An 11,384-nucleotide genomic window follows, 5' to 3' on the forward strand; every position below is an offset into this window, starting at 1 on the left:
TGCAGAATCAATTCTTTTTCTCGTCCAGAAACGTGTGAGTGTTGCTTGGTAAGTTTGTCACATTCCTTATAGCTGCAGGTTTTTCCTCCAGTATCAAAATTCTCATGGTTACGATATTTTGAACTGTGGCTAAGACATTTGCCATCATTTTCACACATGTCCAGTTTCTCTCCAGTATCGAATCTTGAGCAAGACTGAAAAACTTGGCTACCTTCTTTGCATTGGACTGTTTTTTCCAATATGAGTGATCTTATGTTCTGTAACATGTGACCAGAAGTTAGAGGCTTTCCTATAGCTTTTACAATTAAAAGTTTTCTCTAAGGTATATATCATTATTTGTCCATTGAGATTTAACAATTGTCTGAAGGTGTTCAAAGAGTTACCACATTGGAATACTTTGCCATAGGTAGCTGTTAATCATTGGTGAAGTCCACTGTAACTTACTTTCTGCTCATCACACTTATACACACTTTCCCAATATTTTGTTAAGTTTAAATTCTCGGAGCCATAGCTTTGATATCTGGTCAGGATCATCTCTGGAAATAAAATATTTGTGCCCCACTCTTGAAAACAGTCTTCAGTATGATGAGTATATAGAGCTGGGTGCTTGACTAGTGTCTGGTGTGTCTTCACCTTCCAGGGTTCTTTGCTTTGCCCCAGACAGGGGATGAGTTCTGGCTTAGAGACAGTAAGACCCAGGAAGAACAGGTTTCTGTAGGTCTCTAACATGACTTCCCCATACAAATGCTGCTGAGCAGGGTCCAAGCAGGCCCACTCTTCCATAAAGAATTCAACAGACATGTCCTTGAATGTCAACACTCCTTTGGTATCTTTCCTGAGGACCTTTTGAATGTTACCACGAGGGAGGGACGCTGGGCGCTGCAGGCAGACAGCTGCTCAGACAGCTCTGGGCATTTCCCAGCTTCCGGGATGTCCCGGTGTCCTGCAGGTCAATTCTCTGCAGAAGCAGAGTGACAGAGGCTGCTGCAGAGACACTTAGGATCCCCAGGAAAGGGAACAGCTGAAGAGGAGGCCGTAGCTCAGAGCCCAACTGCAGAGACAAACGCTGCTCAGAATCCTCGGTGCCGCCTTCTTCTTTCAGGCTGTGCATCACTTCCCAGCTCCCGAGATGTCCCAGTACCTGCAGGTCACAGGGTGACAGAGGCTGCTGCAGAGACACCTGGAATCTCCAGGAATCCCCACATTATTTCTTGATTAATTGTGCAAACTAGGAAGCTCATAGCTCTGGAAATGAGAAAACTGGAAGTATTTTCTGTATTTGAATATCGCCTGTGTTTCTTCACAGAAATTTCCAAGGAAATGCTATTTCTTACATTGATGAGAATGTATGGAAATCATACCATTGGACTGAGAAACTGTGAGTATACTCTCTCCAGATATGAGTACAAAAACTTAGCTGCATTGTAAGATCCTTCCTGGTCCAGAATTTTGAGGTCAACGCTTCTAAGGAAAGGTATTTCTTCCTCCACATCTCAAATCAATGTCTGTTGATTATAATTCTATGATTATTTTAAAATTAAATTTGGTGGGCTCTCTTTAAAAGAAAGAGGCAATTTAAATGTATTTTTATTATGTAAGTAATACACATTATACTCTTAATATATAAAAACTAAATAACAGGTATAATGGAAACCCTCCATGTGCCCTGATGCCTGGTCCCTGAGGTAACCACTACCCCTAAGTTTGGTGCATATCCTTCCAGACCTTTCCCAAGTATTTGCCTACATACATATTTACATATAGCAAAATGAATTTTTTGTGTGGCCTTACGTTTTTTGTTTTATAGAAATGGTAACATCTTACAACTTGATTCTTTCACTTCATGATACATGTTAGATTTTTCTTTCACAGCACTTAGAGGGTTACCCCATTCATTTAAACTCTTGCATCATTCCATATTATGGATTCCATACTATGGATGTGGCATGAATTATTTAATAATTCCCCTATGGATGGATGTTTAGATTATGTCCAGTTTTCTTTTCTTTTTTTTTTTTAGAGACAGAGTCTCACTGTGTCACCCTCGGTAGAGTGCCCTGACATCACAGCTCACAGCAACCTCCAACTCCTGGGCTTAGGCGATTCTCTTGCCTCAGCCTCCCGAGTACCTGGGACTATAGGCGCCCGCCACAACGCCTGGCTATTTTTTTGTTGCAGTTTGGTGCATTTTGGTGGGGGCCAGGCTCGAACCTGTCGCCCTCGGTTTATGGGGCCAGCACCCTACTCACTGAGCCACAGGCAACACCCTCCTATGTCCAGTTTTCTTGTTAGGTGCATTGCTGCTTCTTTGTAAACTTGGGCAAATATTTCTGTAGAACAGATATCTAGAAATGGAATGGTTGATATGAGGACAATGTAGGTATTAAATTTTAATTGTCCTCAAAAAAGTTGTGCCAACTTATACTATACTCAACAGAATATGACAGCATTTTACCACTGAGTATTCTCCAACTCTTTGCTGATATGATGGGTGAACAAAAAGGGTCCTGTCTGAATTTTTCTGATTACTCTTGAATTTAAATACCTTTATTTGTTAAAAGTTGGTGAACATTTGTGTTTCCTCTGAGTTTTCTGTCCTTTATCCATTTTCCTTTTCAATTGTTTTTTATCATTTTCTTATTAATTTATTAAAGCAGTCAATTTAGATACAGAAGTTATTTTGGAAAAATACAGTAGTTTGTGTGTCATCAGTTCAACTTGTATAGGTGATCTCTGAGTTTTCATTTTTGAAAATAGAGATGTCATTTTATTTTCCATGAAAGTTTGTCCCCTTGTAATATGATTCCATTTATATAAAGTTCAGGAAGAGGCAAAACTAAAGTATGTTGTGTATGACTGAAATATAACAGGTAAAACTATATTTTGAAAACAAGGAAATTACTATAAAAGTTAAGATAGTGGTTATCTTCAGAGGTCCGAGAGAGGGTTGTGATTGGAAAGGGCCACACGAGCTTCTGGATGCTCATGGTACTCTTTCTTGACGTAATGATATTACATGGGTACCTGCTTTACAATTATTCAAACTGAACATTTAAGTTATATGCATTTTATGCACATTGTATTTCTCAAAAAAAAAAAAAAAACAACAACATTTTTTAAATGGGGGGAAAGCCTACTGACTTCACTTGTAGCCTGACATAGGTCCATGTGGGGCTTTAATAATAACATTTGGGGCTCGGTGCCTGTAGCTCAAGAGGCTAAGGCGCCCGACACATACACCCGAGCTGGCAGGTTCAAATCCAGCCTGGGCCTGCCAAACAACAATGACAACTACCACCAAAAAGTAACTGGGCGTTGTTGCGGGCACCTGTTCTCCCAGCTACTTGGGAGACTGAGGCAAGAGAATCTCTTAAGTCCAGGAGTTGGAGGTTGCTGTGAGCTGTGACGCCACAGTACTCTACCCAGGATGACAGCTTGAGGCTCTGTCTCAAAAAAAGCAACAACAACAACAACAACAAAAAAAAAATTGGGGGGAAAGAGATGAGGAAATGGCAGTTCTGCTGGTCTTAAATTAGAACAAGAGTTGGGTTCTAACAGGTATTTTGTGATCTAGAGAGTAGGTATTAAATATACGATTTGGTGGGAATAGTGGGTAGGGGTGTGTGTGTGTAGAGATCGGACACAAAAGGAAAATGTGAAGAAAGGTTTGAATGAAAACAAAGCAGATGTTGCCACCTTGAAATTAAATAAGAATGAGTGTATTCAATTGGCACCATTACCCAGGTTTCCTCCACAGATAGGAGTTAGTCCTATATGGCAAATTGTTTGCATTTTTATTTAGAAATAACCTCTTCCTTTACACTGTTGGTGGGACTGCAAACTAATTCTACCTCTTTGGAAAGAAGTATGGAGAATCCTCAAAGAACTCAAATTAGATCTCCCATTTGATTCCTCAAATCCCACTGTTAGTCATGTATTCAGAAGAAAAAAAAACATCATTCTATCTTCAAGCCATTTGTACTATGTTGTTTATCGCAGCTCAATTTACAATTGGCAAAATGTGAAAACAATCTAAATGCCACCAACCAGGAATGGATATACCAAACTGTGGTATATGTATACCATGGAATACTATTCAGCCATTAAAAAAGATGGGGACATTACATCTTTTGTATTAATCTGGATGGAATTGAAACACATTCTTCTTAGTAAAGTATCACAGAGTAGAGAAGCAAGAATCCAAGGTACTCAATACTAACATGGGGCCAGTAGATAATCTGATACATTCCCACATAAGAGAAAAACTCAAATCAATTCAAGGTCTGGGATGGGGAAAGAGGGAGCAGGGAGAGGGGAAGGAGGAGGATGGAGGTGCTCACACTCAATGGGCCCAATGTTCGAGTGCATGGCACACTTCTTGGGGGCAGTACACAATTATAAGAGGAACTCTACCTAACTAATGCAAACATTGTAACCTATTTCGTGTGCCCTCAGATTAACCCGAAACAATAATAAAATCTTAAAAAAGAAATAACAAATAACCTTATCCTTTTTCAGAATTCTCAGTGAAAATCATATGACCGAATTACATAAAGATTCATTTGAAGGCCTGCTATCCCTCCAGTATTTGTAAGTTAGTTAGTTAATCATATTTATTTATGAGCTTTTAGTGATATTATCTGTAAAGTGAATAAGGGGTTCAAATTAGATAATCTCTAAAACTTCTTTCAGCAATAAAATGCTGCAGTTCTCTAAATCCGTGTAGAGTTTTAGCCCGTCTCTAGCCCATCTCTGTGCATTTTTAGTTTTTAAAATCATATAGATAAGATACGGATAGAAAAAAACTTTGCTTATAAGGAAAAAGTGGTAATAACATCTGAGCAATTATTGGCACCCATTGAACCTTGTTTTATAAGTTTTATATATCATCTGCTTATATTTATATTTAGTCTACAACCCATAGAGCAAATCTAATCCAGTCTGTTTTTATTTACAGCCTGTAAGTTAAGAATGGTTTTTACATTTTTAAAGGGTCTGTAAAAGAAAAAGAAATACAAGAATATGCAACAGAGACCATATGTGACCTACAAAGCCTAAAATATTACTATTTAGCCTTCAGAAAAAGGCTAAATTTGGGTGGCGCCTGTGGCTCGAAGGAGTAGAGTGCCAGCCCTAGGTGCCGGAGGTGGTGGGTTCAAACCCAGCCCCGCCGAAAAAAATGCAAAAAAAAAGAAAGAAAGAAGAAGGATTTGAAAAAGTTGGTTTAGTAGCATGAGAAGAATTAAACTTTAAGTTGTTGCTCAAAGGAAAGGAAAGGAAAATATAGACCGTCTACACTAGTTTGAATGCCATTAATCCAGAATTTTTTGATAATTTAATCTGAATTAAATTAACATTTAACTATTAAATAAGCAGATGAATTATAAAGAATAAATACATTTAAGAATATAAAATATTAAAGAATATTAAATATTTAATATAAGAACATTATATGAAAATCATATAGATATGATTTAATTTAATCATATAGTAAATATATATATTTAAGAGAATAGGCTGGCAGTGAGGATTTCATAGCAGAAATTACTATACTCGTATTGAAAATAGTTGTTTAAGGACAGGTGCAGTGGCTCACACCTGTAATCCTAGCACTCTGGGAGTCCAGGGTAGGAGGATCCCTTGAGCTCATGTGTTCGAGCCTCATTGAGAGTGAGACCCTGTATCTATTAAAAAATAGAAAAATTATCCAAACATTATGGTGGGTGCTTATAGTCCCAGCTACTCGTGAGGCTGAGGTAGGAGGATAGCTTGGAGCTCAGGAGTCTGAGGTTGCTGTGAGCTAGGCTGACACCATGGCACTCTGGCCTGATGCAACAGAATGAGACTTTGCCTCAAAAAGAAAAAAAAAAGTTGTTTAAATTATGGTTAAATGGTATAGCTAGAAATGTTTACAACGAATAAGCATATTACCAATGCTCCTAATTCTTCCCAAATTACAAAATGAAAATTTCTCCTGCCTTATTGCCAAGGAGGGAATATTTGCATAGTATTTATTTCTATCTTTTTAAAGATAAGAAGATACTATATCCCTTGCTATGAAAGTCTGAGTTTTATCCTTTGCCCACGGCAAAGAAGTGTGGTCAAGAAGTGTGTACATCATTAATCTTTATTAAGCTCACTAATGTTGCTCTTTAGCAAATAGATTCTTCTTTCAAATGTAGAAGACTTAAGGGAAGTAGGTACATGACACTAAAAATAGTCCTTTGAATGATCTAACCTTCTAGGCCTTAAAGGCATGACCACCTTTGTACTGGTCTTCTTAGGCACCTCTGCCACATTTGGGGAAAAAAGTAAATGACGTAATTGCTCAATGGAGTAGGCCCTTCCTTACTTCCACAATGACATATGCATATTTTGTAAGCTAATCTTTCATGTTAGGATATATTCTCATTCATTTAAAAAATGCCAACCAATTAAAAAAACAAAGAGAATATGCCAACCACTTTGCCTAATATTAGAGTCAGAGAGATGAGTAAGACAGGATTCCTACCCTTCTAAGAACTTAACATTTCACAGGGGAAACAAACATGTAAGCATCAACCATAACGAGACAAGCACTAAGAGGATGACAAAGGGCTGGTTGCAAAGGCCCAGAAGAAGGATACAAAGTAATAAAATTGCATTTCTTTTAAAACATTTTTTTTTCTTCTTCTCCTCGTTCTCAGCTTTTCACTCATTTTATAAATACAGTAGAACCTCCATGGTTGACCACCTCCATAATTTTACCTCATTTTCACAGACCAGACATGCGCCACATGTGCTCAGTGGAAGTTCCTTATGCCGACCACCACTGTAGTTGCCTGGTTTGTTATAGTCCAGCAAGTGATCAGCTTAGAGAGGTTCTATTGTATTCTCATGTGTCAATTTTAAACACAGTGGGCTTGCAGATGAGCAAGACCTAATCCCTGCTTTCAAGGAGTTTATACTTAAAAGAAATGGGAGCAAAAATAACTGCATTGGAAAGAAGACATAGCTATGGGCACTAAGAGGGACAAACTGCTTCTGGAGCACAGAAGAAGGAGAAAAGACTTGAGTTTGGATCAGAGAAGATGTTCCTAGAGCAATGCTGCTAGAACAGGATCTATCAGAACGCCATCAGATATCCTTAGACAGATTTCCTTAGACAGATTTGGGGGGAAATAGTTCAAACTTGGAAAAGGGAAATGGGAGAAAGGCAAAATACAGCAAAGTATTTGAGGAATGCTTTGAGTACCTGTAGAGTGCAAGGAGAGAGAGTAGGAGACTGGAGCCAGACTTTCTAGGGCTTTGAATGCCAAGCAAAAGCCATCGCAGGGAACCATGCTATACCACCATGCTTTACGCCCATCTTAAGTCTGCACCACAAGCACTTGGAGGTCTTGTTAGGCCTTGGTTCTGGACTACAACTCCACAGCTACTGATTCAGTCAGTTTAGAGTAAGGCCAAGGATTCGCATCTTTCATAAATTCCTATATACTGGTCTTTGAGAATCACTTCTGGAGAGTTCATCTGGTCAATTGTGTGCAGGATAGTTTAGAACAATGGTTCTCAACCTTCCTCATGCCGTGGCCCTTTAATACACAGTTCCTGTGGGTCGCGACCCACAGGTTGAAAACCACTGCTTTAGAAGGAAGAGATACCAGTCAGAACAGAGTGACAACAGCCAGGTGAAGAGCGAGGGATAAACTGGAGTCAAGAGAAATAGTCAACTATAGTTAAGGGGTGTTTTCAAATAAAAATCCAGTTCCGTGTTGCCTTTTGGTACGTCCCATCACTGTACCACTGAAATAACTGCTTTCATGGAATATTAAGGCAATATAAAACCAAAATGAATTTCTATTAATATGGTATAATTCTGAATTAGTTCAAAGTTATGTATTAATTAGAAGGGTAACTTCCTTTCAAAGGATGTGAAGGGATATCTTTTATCTCTTTCGGTATTGAACTAGCTTAGAAAAACAGAATTAAATCAGAAAGGTGTAAAATGTGACGTTATTCCTTTTCATATTAGAAATTATATAGAAAAATAAAAACTTGAAGCTTCTAATCTAGAATTTGATGAGGCTACAAAAGGTTGTTTAATCAAGTCTCCTGCTGCCCATGGAAAGATTACATCCAAAATCTTTTAAGATCTACAGTTGCATATTTTATTGGTGAAAATCATGAAATACAGGGAGCATTAGGGGGCTATGGAAAGTTCAAATACAAGTCCAAAAGTTTAGAATGTAGACAAAAGCTACATATTCATTATTATCATTCTAAACTCTACTAGTTGTTCCTACTAACTTGGTATGGAATCAAGGCAATGTCTTCCTTTCACTTTTTCTAGAGATTTATCCTGCAATAAAATCCAATTTATTGAAAGACGTACCTTTGAATCACTACCATTTCTGCAGTATGTGTAAGTTACAAATAGAACTTCATTACATTTGGAACTTTTATTAAGCTTATAAACCCTCTGCTATTCATTTTGAAATATGATTAAAATTTTACTAGTAGAAAGTTAGTAAAATTATATAGCAAATTCATTTAATCTCTAGCAAAGATTAGTGTGAGAATTATTACACAGATCAGAGGGGATCATAATAGAACAATGGTCTCAACTAGTGGGATTTTGAACCCAGACGACATTTGGCAATGCCTGGAGACATTTTCAGTTGTCACAACTGTGGGTATGTTACTGACACCTGGTGGGCAGAAGCCAGGAATGTTGTTGACCTACAATGTACAGGACAAATCCCCCAAAGAATTATACAGCTAATATATCAATAGCACTGAAGTTGCAAAACTCTGTCGTAGAGAAATAAAGATCTCTTAACACAAGTATTGGCTGAGCATTCACTGGTTTGTATCTACACATTGCATGTATAGTAAATACGAAAGTATAAATCATAAGCCAATATCTTCTACAGCAAAATTTCCTTCATGTATGGAGAAAGTACTGAGGTTGTATTTTGTCATATAGAAGTTAGAATCACTGCCAAATGATAAATGCTCTGAAAGAATATCTTTTCTTCTTCTTTATCATAGGCTTATGTCTTTCCGTTTTCTTGTTGTTTTTTTGTAGAAATCTTGGTTGCAATTTAATCACTGAACTGAGCTTCGGAACGTTTCAGGCGTGGCATGGAATGCAATTTTTACACAAGGTGTAAGTGAAATAGATGAACACATAAAAAGCTATGTGTAAAAGCATCATTCAGTTATCAGTTAACTAGGTATCAGCTCATTATGAACTCTGAATAGCATATCTTAAGATCTATCCAATTTTTCTTTTTTAATTTTTTTTAAAGTTATATTTATATTTCAGAGAAAGGATCCATCCATTTTTTTCAGGTGAGGAAACTAAGGGACAAAGGGGCCAGGAGACTTGTGTAACTTCCATATGACATGCTCTGCTTTCCCTAGAAATGATCTTTGGTATGGGTGATAAAAGATGTCAAGCAAGTAATGCTCAAATTAGCATTGTCTTGGGAGCCCTAGCAATGCTGCTTTGATATGTGAATTGTCCTTGAAATCCTACGTTTGAATATAACTTTGATTCCTACTCATGTACGGTTTCTAACCGCTGAAATGTATACAGTATACAGCCACAAAGAAGGAAGCGTAACACAAAGTCCTCCAGGGTGCAAAAGGGGAAGGATGTTTTGTCGGAGTCAGTTTCTTTTAGTTTTCTATTTATTTATTTATTTATTTTTTGATAGAGACAGAGTCTTACTTTATTGCCCTCGGTAGAGTGCTGTGGCATCACACTGCTCACAGCAACCTCCAACTCCTGAGTTTAGGTGATTGTCTTGCCTCAGCCTCCCAAGTACCTGTGACCACAGGCCCACGCCACAACGCCTGGCTCTTTATTTTTGTTGCAGTTTGGCCGGGGCTGGGTTTGAACCCGCGACCCTTGGTGTATGGGCCCCATGCCCTACGCACTGAGCCACTGGTGCCACCCAGAGTCAGTTTCTTTTAAATGGTAAACCAGGGTGGAGCCTGTGGCTCAAAGGAGTAGGGCGCCGGCCCCATATGCTGGAGGTGGCGGGTTCAAACCCAGCCCCTGGCCAAAAAAAAAAAAAACCAAAAATAAATAAATGGTAAAGCAGAAAGAATTCCAGAAAATCTGCCATAGGGCACTTCTCTCCCTGTCACCCCAAACCTTATTTTTTCTTAAAAATACATACGTATGAAGAATGATCTGTGGGCATCTTTGCACTGTGGGGGAAAATGGTGTTCATGTTAAGCTATAGTGCAAAAAATGTTCAGAAAGAAAATACATTACTTTAGCCTAATTCCATATACTTGCTTTCCTGACAACCCTTCAACAAGTAATGTAGAGGGGCCAGGCACAGTAGCTCACACCTGTAGTCCTCGCACTCTAGGAGGCTGAGGCAGGTGGATTTCTTGAGCTCAGGAGTCTGGGACTAGCTTGAGGAAGAATGAGACCCTCTCTCCAAAAAAGAAAAAAATAGCCAGGTGTTGTGGTGGACACCTGTAGTCCCAGCTACTTGGGAGGCTGAGGAAAGAGGATCACTTGAGACCAAGTATTTGAGGTTGCTATGAGCTGTCTTGCTATGGCACTCTACAAAGGGCAACAAAGCAAGACTTTTTCTCAAAAAAAAAAAAAAAAAAGCTATGTAGGTTTTATTTTCTTTCAGCTCAAAATTCAATAATTTCTCTGTGACACAAGCAGATCATGGTAGGTATATATGATCTATGGCCTGAAGGAAATTTCAGACTCAAGGTGAAGATCCTCTTCTAAACTTGACTTTGGAAAAGACTGTCCACCTGTCTTGAGGTTTGGAAGTCTAATTTCACACCATTCATTTTGGGTTAGAGGGAGGGGTTTAGGGTGTGTGTGGAACTGATTAACAGTTTCTACAGAGGCTGGTCTTATAGGGACCTCTTCTCTTCCCTTGTTAATTTACTGATGCCTTGCATAGAGGAAGAACACAAGGGTCTGTTTTTCTTTTGCCCTCACACCAAAGAACCAGATTCATTAGATCCCTCCACCAAGAGATTTAGATGGCATCAGTACAAATGTCTTGAACTCACCACCTTCACTGAACATTGTCGACAGAAGAGAAGGCAAACTCTGTAAAATAATTTGAAGAGGTCTATTCTAAGAACTGAATTTGAGGACCATGGCCTGGACCCATGCCCAAGAAACCTTGAGCAAGTGGACTCACTGTGACTGGATTAGTTTGCTTCTATTCAATTCAGGGAGACAGGAATTGCATGTAAAGTCATGAATCAATACAAGGCAGGGTGTAAGTTGGTTTGGCCTAAAAAGGTGGGACATCTCAAAATGGAGGTTTACAGGTTATAGGTGGGTTTTAAAACTCTTTGATTTGTAATTGGTTAAAGAAATGAAGCTTTGTCTAAAGCAGGCATCCTCA

At 38.6% G+C, this 11,384-nt stretch overlaps 1 protein-coding gene and 1 long non-coding RNA gene across 2 annotated transcripts in view; one reads left to right on the plus strand and one right to left on the minus strand.

Moving 5' to 3' along the window:
• The window catches only part of LOC128583471 (uncharacterized protein KIAA1671-like), a 223,303-nt gene that overhangs the window by 77,100 nt on the left and 134,819 nt on the right, over positions 1 to 11,384 (minus strand).
• Positions 2,683 to 9,951, plus strand: LOC128583519 (uncharacterized). The gene is made up of 3 exons (XR_008379484.1): positions 2,683 to 4,590; positions 8,330 to 8,401; positions 9,068 to 9,951. It is a non-coding gene; the product is annotated as an uncharacterized LOC128583519 (long non-coding RNA).

The sequence above is a fragment of the Nycticebus coucang genome, chromosome 4 (assembly GCF_027406575.1).
Source record: "Nycticebus coucang isolate mNycCou1 chromosome 4, mNycCou1.pri, whole genome shotgun sequence".
In the NCBI taxonomy this organism is placed as follows: Eukaryota; Metazoa; Chordata; class Mammalia; order Primates; family Lorisidae; genus Nycticebus; species Nycticebus coucang.